Source organism: Bos taurus, chromosome 15 (genome assembly GCF_002263795.3).
Source record: "Bos taurus isolate L1 Dominette 01449 registration number 42190680 breed Hereford chromosome 15, ARS-UCD2.0, whole genome shotgun sequence".
Lineage (NCBI taxonomy): Eukaryota > Metazoa > Chordata > Mammalia > Artiodactyla > Bovidae > Bos > Bos taurus.
The window spans coordinates 32,674,997-32,699,529 of NC_037342.1; the positions used below are offsets into that span (position 1 = coordinate 32,674,997).

Genomic DNA, 24,533 nt, shown 5'->3' on the forward strand with positions numbered 1-24,533 from the left:
TTGTGACCTATCTTCCCAGCCCCAATTTTTTTGTGTGCTGGACTCAGATATTTCCAGAGGGCATCATGACAGATAGATTTCAACCTTGCACTGACGTGGCTTCACTTTTGAGCACTGCCACTCATCACTGTGGGATCCTGGGAGAATCATACATCCACCCTGAGCTTGGTTTAGACATCAGTAACACAGAGGTAATAATAGTAACCACTGAACAGAGTTGTTGTAAAGATAAAATGTGATGAATATGACAAAATTAAGAGGGCTCTTCACTCTTTTTTTAATTCATTCAACAAACATCTACTGACCACCTCAGAGGTCCTATTCAGTGCATTCCGGATTGTGGATGATGTTACTAAAGTTCTATATCTCTTCACTTGAGCATCTCTTCTTGGAAACGTGCCCTTCTCTATATTTGCCCTCTGCCTACCTTCCAGTCTTCTAGATTTCAGCCCAAAGTTCTTAGTAATGCTACTTGCTGTCACACCCTACCTTCCAAATATCAAATCTTGCTTCTCTTTTTCTTTCTTTCTTTCCCTTTTCCACTGTTACCATCCTAGAACTAAACCCGGATGATCTCAAACCTAGATTCTTCTTCCAAACCAATCCTCAAATTTTTATTTTATTTCAATTTGGAAATTAGCATCCAGGAGAGTTTTGGACAGGGAAGGAAAAGGATCAGAGGAGTCGTGCTTTCTGAAGCTTAATTTGCACTCCCCATGAATTGAAGTGAAAAGAGGGCAAAAAGGAGACAGATGAGGAGCTTTTAAAACTTAAATATGAATTGATAAAGACTTAAAGGTGCTGACGTTAGGTTCGGAAAGGAGAAAGAGGAGGCTGTAAGAGGGATTTTTGAGGTGTCTGTGTGGGACTGAAATGGATGTGGGTTTTCAACACGTAATCCCAATTTAGAGGCTTAGTAACTAGAAGACTAATGATACTTTTTTTACGACTTTTGCAGCATCTGTTTATCATCTCTGCTCCTCATTTCTGTAATTTCACCTACAGTCTGGTGTAGGTTATTTCAAGTATGACTGTCTTTCTCTTCCATTAGGTTATGAGCTCCATAAACCATGGTTAATGTTTCTTCATCCTTTTCTTTTTATTTCAAAATTTGCTTATCCTAAGTCTAGGCAATGGTGGTAAGTGCTTTAAAATATCCATGGCTAATTGAGTGATTGGATGGTATTCTAGGGTAGGTGGCTGTTTTCTTCCTCAGAGTATTAGATTTAGGTCAGCTAGGTCAGTTTGTTGCTGAACTAAGCCTATTCCATGAAGAAACATATATATCCTTGTTCAAACATTTGGATGACTCACAACATTTCTTTTTGTGAGTGGACTCTAACCCTCATGAAAGCTCCCATAAGAACCTGGTGACCCACTGCCATTGAGCCTGAGACAGAGGAAGTAGCGGTGATGTCCTGAAGCCTGAGGGCTCAGCAGACCCTCTCAATGGAAAGGGCTGTTCATTTTTCTGAATCCCTTGTCCTCACATATGTACTTCACCTGCCTGAGGCTTTCGCCCCTTAACTGATAAACACTTGTGTGTCTGCTATGTCGCTTCAGTCGTGTCTGACTCTTTGTGACCCCATGGACTGTAGCCCGCCAGGCTCCTCTGTCCATGGGATTCTCCAGGCAAGAATACTGGAGTGGGCTGCCATGCCCTCCTCCAGGGGATCTTCCCGACCCAGGGATCAAACCTGCGTCTCTTATGTCTCCTGCATTGGCAGGTGGGTTCTTTACCACTAGTGCCACCTGGGAAGCCAGCTCTACACCAAGAAGACACCTGTTCCCTGACCCACTTCCTGTAAGACAAGGTCAGCTCATGTTGCATTTAGGTTGTGTAGTGGGTCCAGGCAAATGTTCTCGTGATTCCTTGAAGCTCGGCTTCAAACAGTGTGGCATACGTACAAGGTCCTGGAAACCCACAGCTGCAGGCAGAGCAGGCTAGTCTGCGGCAGGAGAGTGAGCACATGGGTGGGTCTTCCTGAGCAGCCTCTGAGCAGATGGCCAGTCTAAGCATCCGGGCACAAATCACTCCAGTCACATCTGAAAACCAAACAAGATTCTTTAGAACTGTGAAGTCTGGAGAGTGTTATGGGATCTGTGCGATATCAGAGAAATTGTTTCACATCCTTCCTTCTGAGTAAGAAAAAAAACAAAAAACAAAAACAGAGCAGTAGCCAGGATCAAGAAGATCAAGGCTAAAAAGTAAGTCTCACATCGGTGGGAGGCTGGGGTCCTAGAAAAGGAGAAGGTAGGAGTCTAGAGCCAATTTACAAAGTAAGAAGTTCTCTGCTAAGCTGGGAGTAAAGGAGAATATCCAGGGGTACAACTAGGCAAAATCACGAGGCAGATGACAGGCTGGGGGAGAGGAATGATTTTAGTCTTGCTGGCATCTTCAAGTTATCTTGGGCTGGTGACCTAATCAACAGAAAGGACTGACTGACTTTCCAGAATGGTGGAGTCAGAGGCTCTCCTAGCAAACACAGGCCTGGGTTTAAGTTCTGCATCTACGCTTAACCTGGGTGTGACCTTGGAAAGGCACCTCACCTCACAAGGCTAGGATTCCTCATCTGCAAAGTGGGTAGGATATGCCTATTCTTGGGGTTATTGTGAAGGTTAAATGAATTAATGGATGAAAGACTCAGCTTAACCTAGTCCCGCATGGCAAATAGGACATTCAATCAATAGATGCTCTTTTATCTTTCTCTTTCTCTGCTTTTTGCAGGGCAGATAGGGCTCCCAAAACCCCATAAAGGGCAGAATTCTTTCATTGCTGCCTCTATGCAAAGAGGAGAGAGGCTTGTCAAGAACCATGAAGGATCTGAAACATTACGTACTTTTAAGCTTACAAGTTAACATGTTTTCATGGATGCTGAAAAAAATGCGCAAGACTCTCTTGGATCAGAGAAGAAGGACTTGATTACTTGTAGTGCAGCAAGCAACATGAGTAGCATCATATTTGCGTTGCTTCCCCAGGTCCTAATTCCACAGGGCAATGGGAAGACAGCCAGGTGGTGGCTGAGCACACTGTGGGGTGTACTACAGGAGAGGAGCCTGAGCTTAGAGAACCCCAGTTGTGTCTAATGAAGAGTCAGCATACCTGCCCTGTGCTCCGCGCTCTTTCTTTCTTTCGATGCTATTTGCTGTAGAGACATCCTTGAAAAGAGAGAATGAAGGCAGTCACTGCTCCTGCTTGCCAGACGTAAAAAATGTGAGACAGACACATGGAAAACCATTTCCCCAAAGGCATAACAGAAGTAGTCCATTTCCTTTCTGTCCTTCTACCAGGCTCATTAACAGTGGCAGGCTTTCTGTACAACATCACTTTGCTCTGTGAACATGGGCGTTTCCCACATCACATGTGCCCTGCATCCCATTCCTCTTCACCTCCTTCCATCATGTGGCACACCCCCACCAAGAACTTTTGGTACCCATCGTGAGTGGCTATGAGCAGTGGCAGAGCCCACAGCTGTGCAGGCTGCTGGCAACTGGGGACAGGACTTTGCCCTGGGAATCGAGTTTAAGCTTCCACGAAGAATGTTAGAAGAGAGGAGTTGAGGTAAGGAAAAAAATCCAAGGGAGGGAGAGAAACATGTCCTCTCTTCTCTCCACACTTGGGCAACAGTTGATCCCAGCTTGGAGGTGAAAACTGAGCCAAACTGGTTTCACTGACTTGGAGCAGGAAATTTCAAGAGTCTCATATATCCCCCTTCAGGTGCACAGGCCCAGGGCCAGCTGGATGCCTGCTAGAGACCACCTACATGGAGTTATTCAAGGGACAACATGAACTCCACCTGCTTTCAAATATCGCTCTGCACCTGACATTTCCATTATGGTCTTTCCTCCAGGAAAGACGTGGTCCCAAAAGGACCCTGTTCCAATATAAACACGCTCTCTGGGAGAAACAACCTCGGCTATTTATAAATTCTCTCAGAGGTGGCCCATGCATTGAACACACACATTTGGAGCACCAACTCCATGCCTGACATTGTGTGAGGCACTGGCCTTCAAGTGTGATCAGCTGTAGTCCTTGCCCAGAGGAAAAAGGCAATTCAGATGCAAAGTTATATGCTTCTTGAATTACAAGAATTACAGGTTGACAGAGCAGCATAGAGAAGGGGTACTTCATCTTAGTTCAGAAGACCAAGAGGTGTTTTTAATGGGAGTTCATTTTAATCTGAGACGCTATGGGTTAAGTGTTTCTCATCTCTATTTTAAAGGTGAAGTGACTGAAGCTTAAAGAATCAAAATGGCTTACCTGATGTTCCTTGCTGTGTAAGTGACAAGATCAAGACACATACATATTTTGACAACAGTTTAGTGGGTTATGGTTACTAAAGTTTTCCCATGTTGTTGCTCAGTCACTGAGTTGTGTCTGATTCTTTGGGACCCCATGGACTGCAGCCTGCCAGGCTTTCCTGTCCTTCACTTCCCAGCGTTTTGCTCATAGGGCCTTAGGAGACAGTATCTATGAAAGCTGAATCTTAACTGCTGTGGGAGATAGAGAGGGATCAGGTGAAAACAAGCATGTGGGTGGGGTAGGGAGCAAGGTCCAGAGGAAGCAACACTGCTTGGGAAAGGCCAGCCCAGTGGTTGCATGCTAGGGCCATGGAGGAGGAGTAGATGAAGCCTGAAAACAGTGGATATTGTGATGGAGGATTTTGGGGTGAAAAAAATTTGAATAAGAAGTTTTAAAGGAGAAATTATGATAGAAAGTTTCATGTGAGCAGCAAAACCTAATTGTCCCTAACTTCGAGTTTTGCCCAAATCAGTGCTCCATGTAATAGCCACTGTCACTACCCCAGGAAGCAGGAGTCCAGCACTTTCTGAATACCCAGAGAAAAGAGGGAGAATTTACTCAGAGTAGCCAGCTCCATGCTGGACTCCTCACAGGAGCTGAACAAGGGATTTCCCTAGTTCTTCTCCAACATCCCCCCTTTCCATCCTCTGTCAAGGCTTGCTCTGTTCCAGAGGGAGTTCAAGTATCAGGGGATGAGAATTTACTTCTCCACTATGCCTTGACCTCATAGGAGCCTGAAGTTCCCTGCTAATGGCCTTGGCATTTGGAATGAGCACAGTGACTTGTGTACCTTAGCAGGAGACCCAGTTCTGAAACAAGAACAGAAAAAAGTGGAAACTACTTTGAGTTGGACCAGGGTTTATATCATATACTATGGCTTGAAACTTCCTCTGACTCTTAAAGCCAAGCCAAACTCGTTTGAGTTTCAAATATCATCATTTAGCAGTTGATGGGCCTGGGCCTCCTTCTCTTCCGACTGAACTCTCGGCCAACCTAGGCAACATTTGGATTCAATTTGAGATAGAAAAATTGGGTGAGCTCCTTGCCAAATTCCTGTGAATCTGTGTCAAACTCAGTGATTTAGGCTAAGAGTTGGGGTGTGGCTGAGTCCCTGGAGGAATTCTGTGGTTGCATAATCCACAGGAAATGAAGCAAAGGGTATTTTCAAAACTACCTCCAAGGAAGTGGGCTGTAGAACATCAGTCTTATGGGCCCTAGATTTCAGAGCTTTCACCACAGAATTTAAGTGTTCCCACTGAACTTAATGGTCTTCCAGGACTTGCTTAGCCATCTGTTCATTTTTCTTCCCCATCACCCCCAACCTATATGTTATTACCTATTTTGAATGAGAAGAAATGAGTACATAGGGATAATTAATTTCTTCCTCCAGGTCAAGAAGATGGAGAAACTGGACTGCAGACTTTACTTGATGTGCATAACCCACCAAAAACTTGGTCTCTGAACCCTTCAAAGTTTGTTTTTCTTTTGTTATGGGACAGGTGACTACAATGCCAACACAGAAGTCACAATACATCTAGAGAGATGGGAATGCCATATATCAGTTCTTTTGAAAGATGAATCTAGAGAGGAGATTTTTCAGGTGAAGAGTTTTTTAGCCATGCTCTCAAGAATGGTACCCTGTAAGGAAGGGAAGCAGGACTGGGCAAAGGGCTGCATTCACAAGTGCGGGCTTAACTGATGCCACAGGGAAATCTGGAGCACTGAAAAGCTCTGAATGGTTGTCTGGAACCATGGTTGTCTGTGGTATCAGATCTGGGCAGTCATTAGATGTGATCCTCTCTGGGGAGGGGACCTGACTTTGGGCAAGGAAGTCTCCTTTGACAGAAAGCAATTTCCAGGGAAGGCTCAGTTGTGGGAAGTAGGTGGCACCTTGGTTCTAAAAGGAACCACAGCATCCACTATGGGAGGAAAAGTAGAACTATATGCCGAGGACCCAGAGTTCTGGGATCAGTTTTATTGAGGTCATGTCCAAAGTGATGAAAAATTGTTCCTAGAACAAGGAATGGGGCCCACTGACATCTAAGACTCCAAAGACTGAAGAGGCAGAGACCCAGAAGACGGCACCCAGAGGTAAACCACTCCATGATCCTGCAAGTTTATATAGGAAATAATTCAGGTTTGAAGGATGGTGGGAAAACAATCAAGAGCAGACAAAAGAGTCAGCCTGTAAAAAAGAACATGATTTAGCTAAGACAACTGTGGAAGTTTCCAGAACTAATTGAAAATATATAAACCTTGAGTTATTTCTGAAGCATCCTGGAGTCCCTACTTTCTTCCCAAAAGCTACTATGAGGGTTCCCAGAGGCTTAGCCTGAGTGCTAACATGGTACCCCCAAGGCCAGCCTGGCCACTGGAAGATCCCTAGGGTAGGGGTCAGGAGACCTGAGTTTGGGGATCCAATTGGCAAATTGGGTGACTTTGACCCAACTGATTCTTTATCTTTACCTATTTTCCTCATCTCTTCCCCAAACTAAAATTACTGAAAAATGCACTCATTGTCCTGCACTATATAACAAAGTGAGCATTTACATTTTTTAAAACATGGAAAAACATGAAGGGGGATTCAAAAACAGGCTTCCCCATCCTATTTCCTCTCCTCTCCTGTCCTCTAGACTAACTTTTTATGGCATGACTATTATGCTGTTTAGACACTTCTTTTCATTTGTTATTATTTTCATTTTTGTTAACATTTCTTTAGTTTAGTTCAGTTCAGTTGCTCAGTCATGTCCAACTCTTTGCAACCCCATGGACTGCAGCACTCCAGGCCTCCCTGTCCATTACCAACTCCTGGAGCTTACTCAAACTCATGTCCATCAAGTTGGTGATGCCATGCAACCATCTTATCCTCTGTCGACCCCTTCTCTTCCTGCCTTCAACCTTTCCCAGCATCAGGGTCTTTGCCAATGAGTCAGTTCTTTGTATCAGGTGGCCAAAGTACTGGAGCTTTGGCTTCAGCATCAGTTCTTCCAATGAATATTATTATTTCCTTTAGGATTGACTGGTTTGATCTCCCTGCAGTCCAAGGGACTCTCAAGAGTCTTCTCCAACACCACAGTCCAAAAGCATCAATTCTTTGGTGTTCAACTTTCTTTATAGTCCAACTCTGACATCCATACATGACTACTGGAAAAACCATAGCTTTAACATCTCTTCACCTTGAGCAAATTCTTTTTTCAGACCAACTCATTGTTCTGTGAACATGTCTGGTGTTTTCTAACCCGTATATTCCTGCCAAAGTTATTTCAGCCACTGAGAATCCCATCCTGTCCATTTCAGAGCTCTCAAAAAAGTGCTGTTTGATCATTAAAACCTATCTCCATGGCATTTGTACCTGGTCCTGAAGTAACATCCCCCACATTCCACCATAGTTACCCACTAACTTCCATTCATTCATGCACTAAACCTCCTTTTTAAAATCATTTCTATTTCTTTCCCTTCCTTATCCTAAACTAGGTAAGAGAGACATGGGCTCAAATTTAGTCTCTCCCAGTAACTAACTTTGTTATCTTAAATCAGTAATGGACCTGTCCGAGCCTTAGTCTTCTTATCTGTAAAACAAAACCAATAATGATATCTATCCTAGTGGATGATATGATATTTAGTATAGGCATTTTATAAACCTATATATGTTCATTTGAAGATGGTGTAGGATGGGGCTGGTGTGCATTTGCTGAGGACTAACTCCCCACAGCATTAGCAATAGGTCCTGATTCCACACAGTGCCAGCACCAATGGACTGGGAGCAATAAAGAGCGCTGAGGTCATTTGTTTTAACTACCAGTGTAACTCCACTGAAGAGAATAACCTGATTTTTTCAAAAATGTAGGGTGGAAAATTGTCCACACTAATTTACAAGACTGAATTATATTCCAGTCAGCACTTAATTATTCATATGGGCATTTTCCACTTCTAGGTTATCAGTGGAATTCTTTCCCCTCGATTTCAGGCTCCTTCTCCCTGCCACCCAGCATGTGGCTGGGCCACATCCCCCTTCAGCTATTTAGTGTGGGCTTAGGGAATGCAAACTCATTTTAACTTTTTCCTGAGTGCAACATCCCTGGGAAGGAAAATCTGAACCCCCAAAAGCCATACAAAGCATTCCAAAGTAAAATATAAGAAACATTTTGATTGTTTTTCTGTTTTGGATTATCTGTGCCACTATTCATTTCCTTTTTTGTGAATAATCAAGAACTGGCTATATTATGGTTAACAGGACTTTCAAATTGCTGAGAAAACTCTGCAGGGCACTGAAAAGTTTTAAGGGTAAATTCATAATCCCCAATATTTTACACTTAATAGCACATACTGCTACAAGGGGAGTAGAAGAGGTAGGGAGTTCCAAGAGTTCTAACTTCAGATATTTTTTTAAGGGCATTTCAGCCTCAGCTGTTTCAAATCATATCAAGCCAGTGCTGATTAAAATCAGATAAGGCCCCCGAGACAGAGAGGAAAGGAAAAAGAAAACTCCATCTTGAACTGCAAAGAATTTTTTTTCGATCAACTTATACAAATGTATAAAAAGAAGAAAAGAAAGATTATTATTATTATTTTTTTTTTTTTAGCCAAGGAATTTCTTAGCAGCATTAAGCCAAATGCAGACCCCACACCCTTTAATCATTTTAACCCCAGCCATCTGAATGTCCTGGACCATGTGCTCCAAGCTCTGATAAGCACACAGCAAAAATAAGCTAAATGGAACATTCTTATTGCCTCATGATCTTTAGAGTCCACATTATTAAGGCACTTATCCAAATATTGCATACGGGTTATCTTTAACTCCAGCTTCAAGGGACCTAAGGCCACCTAGTCAGTAATGGAGGGCCTCTGAAATCCAGAGGCAGCTTGTGGTGGAACAGGGGATTTGAGCTGGAATTCCAAGCCCTTGGGCCCTTTCCTTGGTTGTATGCTCCCAACTTAACTCCAGCAAGACCTTAAAAACTCTCAGGAAAGCAGACTCATGGCTTTTTCCTTTGCAAGGTTGAATTCAAGGCAATATAAACAAATTCATTTCGTTTGTCTGGTTCTCTGCTGTACTAAGCACAAGTAATTAAGATATGGGGTACAAAGATGAATACAATGTAATTCCTGCCTTCACACAGCTCACAGTCAGAAAAGGATGCTCAAGAGCTTGAACTTTCACCATTAACTCTACTGGGGCACAGTTAACGCCTCTACTTTCAAGAACGCCTTTCTTCAGAGGAAATTGACACACCTCAGAAGTCTTGACTCCTTCAACCCCCACTGACCTTTGCTTCCTTTGCCTTATTACTGTTAAACAATAAAAATGAAATGATAATAGTGCAAGCTACTTTGCCTTCCTTAACAATAATAATAACAGCTAACCTTCTTTAATTTTTTAAAGATTGTTTTGATGTGGACCATTTTTAAAGTCTTTATTGAATTTGTTACAATATTGCTTCTGGTTTTATGGCCAGGAGGCATGTGGGATCCCGACCAGGGATCCAGCCTGTATTTTCTGTATTGGAAGGTGAAGTCTTAACCACTGGACCACCAGGGAAGTCCTATAGCTATCTAGCATTTATGATATGCTAGGCATTCGTGCCTAATATTTTATATATATAGTCTCACTCAGGGAATCTTCACAACAGCTCTTTGATTTATATAATTTTATTAGCATGTTGTATTTTATAGATGAGGAAATTTCAACTTGGAAAATTTACTGTGTCCATGATCACACAGCATGTAGGATTGAAACTCTTGTTTTCTCTGTGCCAAGGTTCAGGTTCCTAACCTCTGTGTTATCCAGTCTTCCCAAGAATGTCATTCTCCCATTACAATATCATAATTTTACAGACTGCTTTACAGATGCATATAGAGCTTATTCCTTGATATCAGGTCATTTAATTACAACAGTCTTGTGTGGTTATTTTAGTGTTTCATTTGTTTTTTCTGTTCTCTACTAGGGCATGGAGATTTGCAGCAGATAGGAATTAAAGGAAAGAAAGGAAAATTAAGGAAGAAAGGGAGAGAGGGAAAAAAGACAATTTGCTGATGGAGAAATTTAAGGTCAGGGAGATATCACATTATTGACCAGAAATGTATTAATATGTCTTTTGTTACCCAAATGTTATTGTCTGGAGATGTATCAGTATGTTTTTAAAGTGATACAATTAATACCACAATGCAAAGATCTAAAGAAGGAAATGACAACCCACTCCAGTATTCTTGCCTAGAGAATCCCATGGACAGAGGAGCCTGGCAGGCTACGGTCCATGGAGTCACAAGAGTCAGACACGACTTAGCAACTAAACCAACCAAATAATTGATCAAGGGTTTGTTATACAACTTATGATTGTTGTTATCATTCACATTTTGTTCTGTTAGGTTTTTGTTCCAACTTTGTGTATATTATAAATGTGAACATTTTAAAAATGATGCATTAGGAAGTTTTGAGTAAAGAAGAATTTCATGCAGATACTTTCTCTGACTGTCCAACCAACATATTTACTAGTGTCTAGAAGAGTATAGTTCTTCAGAATATAGTTCTGATTCAGACTATGTGAATATTAGACTAACAAAAAGACAAAAACAAAAACAAAAAAAACACCTTACTGATTGATTGTGATATGGAAAGTGAAAATGAAAGTCACAATGTTGGAGAATACTCCTTTGCTTCTACAGAAGAGCAGATTGAAGATAACATTTGATGAAAATTAGAAGACTTCGTGGCTCAGACTCTATCTGCCTGCAATGCTGGAAACCCAGATTCAATCGCTGGGTCAGGAAGATCCCCTTGAGAAGGGAATGGCTACCCACTCCAGTATTCTTGCCTAGGAAATTCCATGGACAGAAGAGCCTGGCGGGCTACAGTCCTTGGGGTCACAAAGAGTCAGACATGATTGAGCGACTAATACAACAACAACAGGTATGTCAGGTGTAACGATTTAATGTAATAACCCACAAAGTGTAAATGAAATAGAATTAATTTTTGGCCAGCCAAAGTAAAAATCACCGGCCATAGGCAATAGTTTCTGCAAAAATCCCCCACTAAGAAATGAGTTAAGCAACTGGTCTGAAGTTGTAAGAAGTCAGTTACAGAATGAGAAACAGAACCCAGCTCTTGGATTCCAGACTTTACCATCTTTTCACTGAGTTATTGATCTGGAGGATAAAGGCACAGTATTCTTTTTTTGGACATAAGGGTGGGGTGAAGAGAGATGAGAAACTATATCATATCAAGGTAAGAAAATTAGCTTTAGGGCAACCACTAATTCTCTGCAGGAAAGAAAAAAGGTGTCTGACATGATAAAGTCACATGATTTAGGCAGGGTCTATTGTTGTTCATGGCAAAAATCACATACCAAGCACTGCACACATAGATGGAGGGGGTGAGAGATGGGGATCTTGGAGATATGCATGAGAAGAATGTGAGAATGCATGAAGAAGAAGCATTAAATACCTAGGATCACAGCAAAGGCAGTACTACTGTGAATTGTAATGAAATAGAGAAGGCTGATAAAGGAGTCAGAGATTAAGAATTTATTCTGAATGCCAAGGCAAAGAAAGCTAATGGTTGTTGCTATTAGGCTAGGACCTTCTGGAAGAATATTTCTTTGTCTTGCCCAATACCTCAATCTGCTTTTTGAACTTATATGCAGAGTACATCATGAGAAACGCTGGGCTGGAAGAAGCACAAGCTGGAATCAAGATTGCTGGGAGAAACATCAATCACCTCAGATATGCAGATGACACCACCCTTATGGCAGAAAGTGAAGAGGAGCTCAAAAGCCTCTTGATGAAAGTGAAAGAGGAGAGTGAAAAAGCTGGCTTAAAGCTCAACATTCAGAAAACGAAGATCATGGCATCTGGTCCCATCACTTCATGGGAAATAGATGGAGAAACAGTGGAAACAGTGTCAGACTTAATTTTTCTGGGCTCCAAAATCACTGCTGATGGTGATTGCAACAATAATATTAAAAGACACTTACTCCTTGGAAGGAAAGTTATGACCAACCTAGATAGCATATTCAAAAGCAGAGACATTACTTTGCCAAGAAAGGTCCATCTAGTCAAGGCTACGGTTTTTCCAGTAGTCATGTATGGATGAGTTCAGTTCAGTTCAGTCGCTCAGTCATGTCTGACTCTTTGCGACCCCATGAATTATTGCATGCCAGGTCTCCCTGTCCATCACCAACTCCCAGAGTTTACTCAAACTTACGTCCATCGAGTCAGTGATGCCATCCAGCCATCTCATCCTCTGTCGTCCCCTCTCCTCCTGCCCCCAATCCCTCCCAGCATCAGAGTCTTTTCCAATTAGTCAACTCTCCGCATGAGGTGGCCAAAGTACTGGAGTTTCAGCTTTAGCATCAGTCCTTCCAATGAACACCCAGGACTGATCTCCTTTAGGATGGACTGTTTGGATCTCCTTGCAGTCCAAGGGACTCTCAAGAGTCTTCTCCAACACCACAGTTCAAAAGCATCAATTCTTTGGCACTCACCTTTCTTCACAGTCCAACTCTCACATCCATACATGACTACTGGAAAAACCATAGCCTTGACTAGATGGACCTTTCTTGGCAAAGTAATGTCTCTGCTTTTCAATATGCTATCTAGGTTGGTCATAACTTTCCTTCCAAGGAGTAAGTGTCTTTTAATTTTATTGTTGCAATCACCATCAGCAGTGATTTTGGAGCCCAGAAAAATTAAGTCTGACACTGTTTCCACTGTTTCTCCATCTATTTCCCATGAAGTGATGGGACCAGATGCCATGATCTTCGTTTTCTGAATGTTGAGCTTTAAGCCAGCTTTTTCACTCTCCTCTTTCACTTTCATCAAGAGGCTTTTGAGCTCCTCTTCACTTTCTGCCATAAGGGTGGTGTCATCTGCATATCTGAGGTGATTGATATTTCTCCCGGCAATCTTGATTCCAGCTTGTGCTTCTTCCAGTCCACTGTTTCTCATGATGTACTCTGTATATAAGTTAAATAAGCAGGGTGACAATATACAGTCTTGACATACTCCTTTTCTTATTTGGAACCAGTCTGTTTTCCATCTCCCGTTCTGTTGCTTCCTGACCCACATGTAGGTTTCTCAAGAGGCAGGTCAAGTGGTCTGGTATTCCCATCTCTTTCAGAATATTCCACAGTTTATTGCGATCCACACAGTCAAAGGCTTTGGCATAGTCAAGAAAGCAGAAATAGATGTTTTTCTGGAACTCTCTTGCTTTTCCCATGATCCAGCGGATGTTGGCAATTTGATCTCTGGTTCCTCTGCCTTTTCTAAAACCAGCTTGAACATCAGGAAGTTCACGGTTCACGTATTGTTGAAGCCTGGCTTGGAGAATTTTGAGCATTACCTTACTAGTGTGTGAGATGATTGCAATTGTGCGGTAGTTTGAGCATTCTTTGGCATTGCCTTTCTTTGGGATTGGAATGAAAACTGACCTTTTCCAGTCCTGTGGCCACTGCTGAGTTTTCCAAATTTGCTGGCATATTGAGTGCAGTCCTTTCACAGCATCATCTTTCAGGATTTGAAATAGCTCAGCTGGAATTCCATCACTTCCACTAGCTTTTTTTGTAGTGATGCTTTCTAAGGCCCACTTGACTTCACATTCCAGGATGTCTGGCTCTAGGTGAGTGATCATACCATCATGATTATCTGGGTCGTGAAGCTCTTTTTTCTACAGTTCTTCGGTGTATTCTTGCCACTTTTTCTTAATGTCTTCTACTTCTGTAAGGTCCATACCATTTCTGTCCTTTATTGAGCCCATCTTTACATGAAATGTTCCCTTGGTATCTCTAATTTTCTTGAAGAGATCTCTAGTCTTTCCCATTCTGTTGTTTTTCTCTATTTCTTCTCATTGATCACTGAGGTAGTCTTTCTTCTTTCCTTGCTATTGTTTGTACCTCTGCATTCAGATGCATATATCTTTCCTTTTCTCCTTTGCTTTTCACCTTTCTTCTTTTCACAGCTATTTGTAAGGCCTCTTCAGACAGCCATTTTGTTTTTTTGCATTTATTTTTCTTGGGAATGGTTTTGATCTTTGTCTCCTGTAAAATGTCACATACCTCTGTCCATAGTTCATCAGGCACCTGCCTATCAGATCTAGTCCTTTAAATCTATTTCTCACTTCCACTGTATAATCATAAGGGATTTGATTTAGGTCATACCTGAATGGTCTAGTGGTTTTCCCTACTTTCTTCAATTTAAATCTGAATTTGGCAATAAGGAGTTCATGATCTGAGCCACAGTCAGCTCCTGATCTTGTTTTTGCTGACTGTGTATAGCGTCTCCATCTTTGGCTGCAAAGAATATAATCAATCTGATTTCGATGTTGACCATCTGGTAATGTTCAAGAAAATTGAGCGCTGAAGAATTGACGCTTTTGAACTATGGTGTTGGAGAAGACTCTTGAGAGTCCCTTGGACTGCAAGGAGATCCAACCTGTCCATCGTAAAGGAAATCAGTCCTGAATATTCATTGGAAGGACTGATGTTGAAGCTGAAACTCCAGTACTGTGGCCACCTGATGTAAAGAATTGACTCATTAGAAAAGACCCTGATGCTGGGAAAGATTGAAGGCAGGAGAAGGGGATGACAGAGGATGAGATGGGTGAATGGCATCACTGACTCAATAGACATGAGTTTGAGTAACTCTGGGAGTTGTGATGGACAGGGAGGCCTGGCGTGCTGCAGTCCATGGGGTCCCAAAGAGTCAGACACGACTGAGAGACTGAACTGACTGAGGTGGCACTAGTGGTAAAGAACCCATCTGCCATGCAGGAGACATAAGAAACTCAGGTTTGATCCCTGGGTCAGGAAGATCCCCTGGAGGAAGGCATGGCAACCCACTCCAGTATTCTTGCCTAGAGAATCCCCCATGTACAGGAGAGCCTGGTGGGCTACAGTTCATAGGGTCGCAAAGAATCAGACATGACTGAGGTGACTTAGCACGCACACACATAATAAAAGATGAGCGTGATATCAAATAAGGGTAAAAAAATCACCCATACATGACGGGAAGGAAAAAAGTAGATGTTGTATTAACAGTAGGTTTGGAAAAAGTAAAGAAGAATGGGCAGAAACAAACACAACTCTACAAGGAAGAATCAAATAATCAGTGGATAGGACCTGACTGTGGCTGGATTATCTACCCTTTTTAGTTCCCTCACCAAACCTCAACCAAATAGCTGTTCTAATCCTGTCTTCACCTCCTACCTTAAAAGTTTACATAGCCTAATGACTTTCTTCTTAGACATGAAACTGCCATACCTATCCTCTCCTGAGCTTTTAACCCTGAAAATTTACTTATCTTCGAAATATTAATAAGGAAAACATAACCAGTGGAAAAATCTCCTAAGTCTAGTTCTATTCTCTATACATTCTTCTCATTAGGTCCATGTAGCTGTTGTCTGTTTCAGATTATAAAACTGTAGAGTGGAATAACTATGACATATATTCTTTTAGAATGACTCCCAATAAAGATAATAAGCCTTTGTTGTTGTTCAGTCACTCAGTCATGTCCAACTCTTTGTGACCCCATGGACTGCAGCACACCAGGCTTCCCTGTCCTTCACCATCTCCCGGGGCTTGCTCAAACTCATGTCCATTGAGTCAAAGATGCCATCCAACCATCTTGTCCTCTGTCATCCCCTTTTCCTCCTGCCTTCAATCTTTCCCAGCATAAGGGTTTTTTCTAATGAGTCAGCTCTTCCCATCAGGTGGCCAAAGTATTGGAGTTTAAGCACCAGTCCTAAAGAATATTCGGGATTGGTTTCCTTTAGGATTGACTGGTTTCATCTCCTTGCAGTCCAACGGACTCTCAAGAGTCTTCAACACCACAGCTCAAAAGCACCAATTCTTCAGCATTCAGCCTTCTTTATGGTCCAACTCTCACATCCATATATGGCTACTGGAGAAACCATAGCTTTGACTATATGGACCTTTGTGGGCAAAGTAATTTCTCTGCTTTTTAACACACTGTTTAGGGTTGTCATAGCCTTTTTTCCAAGAACCAAGCATCTTTTAATTTCATGGCTTTTAAGGTTGGTTCATAATGAGGCTGAAAAGGAAAATGACAATGACAGTCACCATGAGGGTAGACACTGGGATTACTTGAGCCACGGGGAGGATGGTTATCATCTAGCTGCCTCATAGAACACAGGCAGCTTGATGTAGACAAAAGACTGAGTTTTGGAGTATGAGACAGAGGTGAATTCTAATCTTGCTCCTTCTCATCCTGTGACCACAGCAGAGGGTTTATTCCATGGCCTTACAACATGACTGAGGTCCACTCCTTCCAGATACAAATTATATGCGTGTGTGCATGCTAAGTCACTTCAGTCATATCCAACTCTGTGAGACCCTATGGACTGTAGCCTGCCAGGCTCCTCTGTCCATCGGATTCTCCAGGGAGGAATACTGGAATGGGTTGCAGTGCCCTCCTCCAGGGGATCTTCTCAACCCAGGAATCAAATCTGCATCTCTTATGTCTCCTGCATTGGCAGGCAGGTTCTTTACCACTAGAGCCACCTGGGAAACCCCCAGATAAGAACTATATCTGTTAGGGGAAGCACACTGATTGAAACCGCCCACCCTGGTCAGGCATCATAGTAACCATTTGCATGAGTTGTTTCACGACAGGAGGTCCTGGTTAGGAACACAGAACTAATAAGCCACCACCAACCGGAAGAGTTCGGGAAAGGTCAAAAGGAGACCACGTGTCTGACCATCTCCCAGAATCCCTCTCTATGGCATCCATCTTGGCTGAATAAGGCATGCACCACCAGGAAGGACTCTGAGTCAGAATGATTGGCTAAGGACAAACCGGAAACTAATCCCATCACCATAAAACCTGAGACTGCAGAGCTGGCAGAGCTGTTCTCCTGGGTTCCCTTACCCCCCTGGTCTCTGCCTGGGTGCCCTTTCCCAAAAAAATCTCTTGCTTTGTCAGCACATGTGTCTCCCCAGACAATTCATTTCTGAGTGTTAGACAAGAGCCCAGTTTCAGGCCCTGGAAGGGGTTCCCCTTCCTGCAACAAATGGTGATTCTGATGGGGACTCTTCTTCGCTGAGACTGACATCCTGACCACTCGGGGTACTCAGGGGCCAGCTTGCCTGCCAGTGGACCAGACCCAACAGCCGCAACTGGGACCTTTTTGTCCCTGGTCTCCTCCTGACATGGACAACTGCCTAGAGTGCCCCAACCGGTAAGGAACAAGAGACTTTATTGACCTCTCACCCCATCCCTCTCTCTTTCCTCTCCTTAACCCTTCCTATCCTTCCCCTTTTTTCTAGTTCTCTGGTCCTGAATGCAGGAATCTGGTCGAATGGCCCACAGCCTGAGCTGAGGATTGGAGACTGATCACCTCCTCTTGGCAGAGAATTCGAATTCTGGTTCTGGTCTGCTCTGATTTCTGGTAGGGTTGAGCTCCAGTTCTCCCTTCTCTGGAGGCCCAGGGTAAAGTCCCATAATGCCTGGGTATCTGCAGGTGGCAGGAGATGTCTGTAAGGTCACCCCTTTTGCCCCCTCTCCCGCCTCCTCCCCCTTCTTCTTTCAACCTGGCTTCCTTTCCTCCCTTTGAAATCTTTGAAGACCTGAGATATTTTCCTTTACTCTGTTAGTACTTGGATTTGAAGTTCTGTGTCTCTATAGGAGGTTTTCTGAGAGACTGTATTCTTGTATTTAAGGGAATGTCTGATGAGGACTGACAGGTTTATATGTGTGTTTTTTTTTAATTTAAATTTATTTATTTTAATTAGAGGCTAATTACTTTACAATATTGTAGTGGTTTTGCCATACATCAACATGAATCCGCCACGGGTGTACATGTGTTCCCAATCCTGAACCCCCCTCCCACCTCCCTCCACATACCATCCCTCTGGGTCATCCCAGTGCACCAGCCCCAAGCTTCCTGTATCCTACATCGAACCTGTACTGGCGATTCATTTCTTATATGATATTATACATGTTTCAATGCCAGTCTCCCAAATCATCCCCCCGCTCTCCCACAGAGTCCGAAAGACTGTTCTATACATCTGTGTCTCTTTTGCTGTCTCACATACAGGGTTATTATTACCATCTTTCTAAATTCCATATATATGCATTAGTATACTGTATTGGTGTTTTTCTTTCTGACTTACTTTGTATAATCGGCTCCAGTTTCATCCACCTCATTAGAACTGATTCAAATGTATTCTTTTTAATGGCTGAGTAATACTCCATTGTGTATATGTACCACAGCTTTCTTATCCATTCATTTGCTGATGGGCATCTATGTTGCTTCCATGTCCTGCCTATTGTAAACAGTGCTGCGATGAACATTGGGGTACACGTGTCTCTTTCAATTCTGGTTTCCTCGGTGTGTATGTCCAGCAGTGGGATTGCTGGGTCATATGGCAGTTCTATTTCCAGTTGTTTTTTTTTTTTAATTAATTCTCGGTCAGCAGATGAACCAGCTCCCCGCAGCGGGCTGACTTCAGCTGGTCCCAGGTGAGCGGGCTGCAGCCGGGTCTGGGGTTCTCCTCCACCAAAAGCTGCTTGAACCTTTGTAGATGCTCTGCGCCTGAAGGGAGCTAGGCTTCCTGGCTCCTTCCTGTCACAGACATCTCCCAAAGCAGAAAGAGAAGGCCTATTTCCAGTTTTTTAAGGAATCTCCACACTGTTCTCCATAGTGGCTGTACTAGTTTGCATTCCCACCAACAGTGTAAGAGGGTTTCCTTTTCCCCACATCCTCTCCAGCATTTATTTCTTGTAGACTTTTGGATCACAGCCATTCTGACTGGTGTGAAATATGTGTCTTAACTCTGTGTTCCTGTGTTGTGATTTTTGATGGCCATTTTGCTTTGTCTGGCCATGGTTTAGATCTGCTGCCATTTTGTTAGAACTTGATTTTATTTCCCTGTACCTTGAGACCAGGCCTCTCAGGAGCACTTATCTAGACCATCTCTAACTCCTAAGACTGAGGAAAAATGGGAAAAAGCCTTTAAAATTTTTATTTATTCCAACTGTTTGTTATAAACTAGTAAATTTTATATTGTAATATCTAATTCATGACTAAACTTAGAAAATGAAGCTAGATCTTGCATTGTGTCTGTTTAAATATGTCTTGGTATGTCTTTGTCTCAGTAATATTTTTGAGGTTAATTTGTAAATGAGTTCTATTTAATTGGCTTAAAGAAAGGTAAGCACTTACAAATCAAATAATTCTAAATTAAACAATAAATTCCAGGCTCATGTGAACTGGTAAATATTCAGTATTAAATACCTGATATTAATGTTTGTTTGTTGACCTATCTAATATAGACATGTCTTAGAGTAATTAACATTAAGTAGAATATTTTCATTGTAACTAGGTTTAATATAAATTAAATATTATCGTATCTGTTACAAGTTTGTCAACAAGGAAATTACCTCGAGTGAAGAAACTTCTAAAAAAAAATGTAAATGATATATGAGCTTTTATATAAACTCTTTATTCTTTAGGAATATCTGTCTAAAATAGTCTCTCCAGATTGGAGTAACTTGAATTTCTAAGGGTTCTGCTAAGTGTGCTAAGTTTTGGAAGTCTATTGAATAGTTAAGTAATTTCCAAATAAAATAAGATTTTGAAACATTTACTACTAAACACTAATTTCTTTTACAGAGAAATTAAAGAGATTTGGGACTATAAATGAATAATGTTTGATGCCATCCTAAACTGTTCTAAGAAAGCAAGGGTTTTAGAAATTACCACTGGTATTTATGCTCATCAATCTATAAAATGCTAATATAAAACAGTTCTTGGTTGCTAAAGGAAAGTAGGAAGTGTGTTTTCAGTAAAAAAAAAAAAAAAGTACTGAAAACTACTAAAAAGAGTTATGCATGATCAGGATTTTATAAAATTGGATTACAATTAGTTAGATAAATGGATTTTGTTCGGAATGACAAGACCATAGAAAAACTGGTTAGAGCCAACTAGGTCCAAGATGGAGGAGTCAACTTTCACTCTACGTTGAGCCTCAGTATTTACACCTATTGTGACATAGCAACTAGCTAAATGATACACCCATCAACATAGACTAAATCTGACCAAATGTTCTAAAGCCTTTTAATTGATTTTTTTGACAAAACTTCCTAAATCAAATTCTTTTGAAGTTCCTTTGATCTCTAGCTAACTTTGGGGTGCTTCAGAGGGCCCCTGAAACATCCCAAAGAGAGATATTAAACTAATTGTGTTTGTTTGGTTGGTTAAATTTCATGAAAAATATTATCAAGTGAGTAATAAATCCTCTCATGTTATAATGTAGGGTAAAATTACTAATATAGACATCCTAGAAATATATGGAGTTGAAAATGTAATGACTTCACAAAAGTTAACAAAAGGACTGAATGAACCAGTGAATATGCTTATAGCTTTAATGGTTTCTATCTGAAAAATTACGGGTTTGAATCTTGTGTTTTCTGGGAGTATGGAAAATCTTCCTCTCAAACCAATTATGACAATACTGTGGTAAAATTATATGTTATAAACAAAACAATTATATTTTCTCTCTATCTGACTCCTCCAGAAATTGGAAACTCTTAGGTTTCCGGTAAGTTTATCAATGAGTTAGGAAGGTTATCTCACTAACAGGTACAAAAATCTCAAGAAATTTTTGAGACCTTAAAAAGGGAAGAATTCACCTAGATTTGTTAGGCAAAATCTGTGATAAGCCTTTGGTGTGAGTTTCCCAGCCCTGTTTTATTTTAAAGGTTCAGTCTGAGACTCTATAAATGTTTCAGCAAAATAAAATGTCTATGATCAATTATGGTTATATAAATCATCAGACCAAAATTAGTGAGAACAGACCTATTTTGCAAACAAGCTAGCCTTAATTTGGTTATATTTGATAAAAATGAGGGTAAATTTAGGGAGAAAAAGATGTTTCAATAAATGTTAAATCCCAGTTTGTTAATGGAGACCTGCATCTAGTAAGACTCATTTCTTGGATAGTTCTTTGCTGTTATGTGATATTGATGTAAAATTTAATTGAATTCTTAAAGAACACCCTAAGTTTGTTTCTGAAGCTTATCTCAGTAATCTAATCTTTGGATGAAGATCAGATGGCTCATGACCTGCAACCAGGACTGGAAAAAGACATAATTGAAGGGACTGTCTCCAACCTGGATGGAAGGATTTTTTTTATCAGGTACTCTTAACTAGCTCTGGGACTTCCCTGGTGGCTCAGATGGTAAAATGTCTGCCTACAGTGTGGGAGACCTGGGTTCTATTCCTGGGTCAGGAAGATCCTCTAGAGAAGGAAATGGAAACCTACTCTAGTACTCTTGCCTGGAAAATCCTATGGACAGAGGAGCGTAGTAGGCTACAGTCCATGGGGTCACAAAGAGTCGGACACGACTGAGTGACTTCACTTCACTTCACTTCACTCTTAACTAGCTCATGCACAATGAAACTAAAGGGAAATTAACTCTTAGATTAATTCCCACTTCCAAAGGCCCCTACACTAGACTGGTCTATAGAGAAGACAGCTGACCTGATCTCACCTTAAAATGATGCTCAAACAGAGGAGAAACTGCAGTACACCAAGATGAGAAAACGACATCAGAGGTAGACAGCTTGCCCAAGATGCTGGACCTGATTCTTATGATCATTTATAATGTTTTCTTGACTTCTTGGACCTTTGCATATGAATCAAATGCTTTTTTATCATAGGCCTGATCCTATGCTAGTTTTAGAAATCAATCCAATTGTTGGGTTTGTGACCAATTACCTGTGTCTAGTTCTGGGTTATCTTGGTAAATTTCTCTACTACAAGGCTCTAACTGGTTGGCCCTGAGAAAATTTACTTAAAAAAATTATGTCATATTCAGGTCACTATTGATATTACTAGATGGGATTACTAGATGGCCCTCACCAGGCCAATTAATAATGCCTGCTCTGACTCTGGCCATAAATTTGAGCTTTCTTCTATTGCTCAAGCTCAATCAGAGCAACAAGCAAAGTTTCAGCAAAGGAGGGAAAATCTCCCACAATTATGGGATGGATTTATATAGATAATGCCAGGCTATGGTAATTTAGGTTTAAAGTCTCCTCTATGTTGGAAACAATTAATTCATACTAAGAATAATCAGTCTAGTAATACTAGAAAACTGGGCTATGTGCCTTATAGACTGCCAATATGTAATTTCCCTGGAAGATAAAGATTCCTACAGAGTAGACTAAGTCAGATGACCTGGAATATACTGGGCTACATCTAATGGAAGCTCTTAAGTCTTACTTGTGACTTTACTAATACTGCTAGCTATGTTATTTGTATTTCACCTGTTTTACAAATGGCTGTTTCTTACACTGTCAAATATGTGACTGATGCCTCTGATAAAATAATATATAGTTCCATGTGAGATTGATGATGGTAACAGTGTAACTCTAGATATGGGAAGAAGCAACAAGAGGGGATGTTTTCCTGGACCAAGAGGCTAGTAAGACAGGTGGTCCAGAGAATTTTGGATTCTGTTTTATGGCCTAGTCCAGTAACATCACATTGAGGGACCTGTCAACAAAATCTTTGTCAAACCTGAGAATGGACATTTGCAGCACCATGGGATAAAACGGTCATGAAATGCCCCCCTCAAAATCATGGTCAAGTTTATGAACAAAAAGGGGCTCTGCCAACTGAAAACTGACACTTGCCATCTACGTCTACAAAGATTAAATCATGGCCACTGCAACTGCTGACCTTCAACTCCCCTGAAAGGAATTCAGGGTGAAAATCAGGAATGAGGCACTCTGTGCTCTGGGAAAAACTGGCAGAACAGGCCTTCAGATAATTAGATCTTTTCAGCAGAAGATTTTATGAGTCCCAATTCCTACATCTTCTCATACCTAGAGAAACATTGACATCATTAATGGTGATATCTGCTTTGGCTATTAAAGAAAATTTTACATTAAAAGTCAAAATAAAGTAGCTATGATTCAGACGTCCTAGGAAATAACTAGGTGATACTATGGGTGTAATTTCAGATTAGACGTTGTATTGCCAAACACTTGAGTTTTCTGAGTCGTGTCAGGCTTAGATGTCAGCATTCTCAAAACAATGTCTGCTGGAAGCTAGTAACTGCAACCTTACTTTTTATAAAACTAGCCAACTGGCTACCTGGCTACAAGTCTCCCCAAAGTGCCAGGTCCAGACTGGGTTTCAGGCCTATTCTTCTAAAAAGAAATGAGATTTATTTTGTCTGTTAAAATTCCAGTTATCCCTCCCCCAGCTACTTCTAATTGGGTCTGTTACAACAAAATGGCAGATCAAGGGATTGAGATTTTAATCATATAAGGCTCAGATCTAGGACTTGGAACTCAGGAATACTTCCAATTCAGTGTCTATTCTGCAAGCTATGCCCCATTTTGACAAGAAGTTATCACAGTCTTAGTTGCCCTGTTCCCTAAATTAAAACTGAGCAGGACTCTGTGGGGCTCTGGAGTAGAGACCTGTTCTGTGTTCTCCATTTCTTGTCTGTAGGGTATAGGCTTCCTTCAACCTCCTTGACCTTCCCTGAGCTCCAAAGGGTGGATTCAACCAACTGCTAATCAGGGAAGGGAAGGGATACAGAAACAAAGGAGAAACAATCAATTGGTGGTACAGCCTTGAGACAGGGTCCTGGTTCCTACTCAAAGAAATATGCATAACAATGTCTTTGAGTTCTTCTACAGAACTGGAGCCCCCACCCAGGTGGAAGATGGTGACTTCAGACTAAACACAAGATTCCTGGAGCACAGCTCTGTTGCCTCACTGCCAACCAATCAAAAAAAAGAAAAAAGAAGGTCACAAACCCTGCAGCCCTCACCCCAAATGTTGCCTCCTGTTTCTGGGGACCAGTGATGACCATCCTGTTAGGTCTCCGGTTTGGCCCCTGTCTATTTCATCTCTGAGAGGAGCCAACAGTTTCAAACTAAAGTGCTATTATTACAAGGGTGAATGCTGGTTTCAGTCAAGGCAAAAAATACCTTGACTTAGATCAGGTAGAGAGAGACTTCTGCTCTGCTAGGCAGGCCTACGCCCGTGCACAGCAGGAAGAAGTTACAGAAGAAAGAGACCTCCACCCCAAATCTCAAAAAGTATCTTGAGTGTGAAGTCTCTCGGGGGGAGTTGTTAGGGGAAGCACACTGATTGAAACCGACCAGGCATCATAGTAACTATTTGCATGAGTTGTTTCAGGACAGGAGGCCCTGGTAAGGAACACAGAACTAATAAGCGGCCACCAACCAGAAGAG

General features: G+C 41.6%; 1 long non-coding RNA gene across 1 annotated transcript in view; it reads right to left on the minus strand.

The window, feature by feature from the left end:
• The window catches only part of LOC101903557 (uncharacterized), a 250,125-nt gene that overhangs the window by 149,015 nt on the left and 76,577 nt on the right, over positions 1-24,533 (minus strand). The window contains exons 2-3 of the long non-coding RNA XR_003029449.2: positions 3,104-3,159; positions 1,909-2,046 (exon numbers count right to left, since the gene is read on the minus strand). This is a non-coding gene — a long non-coding RNA (uncharacterized lncRNA). The remainder of the gene's footprint in view (positions 1-1,908; positions 2,047-3,103; positions 3,160-24,533) is intronic.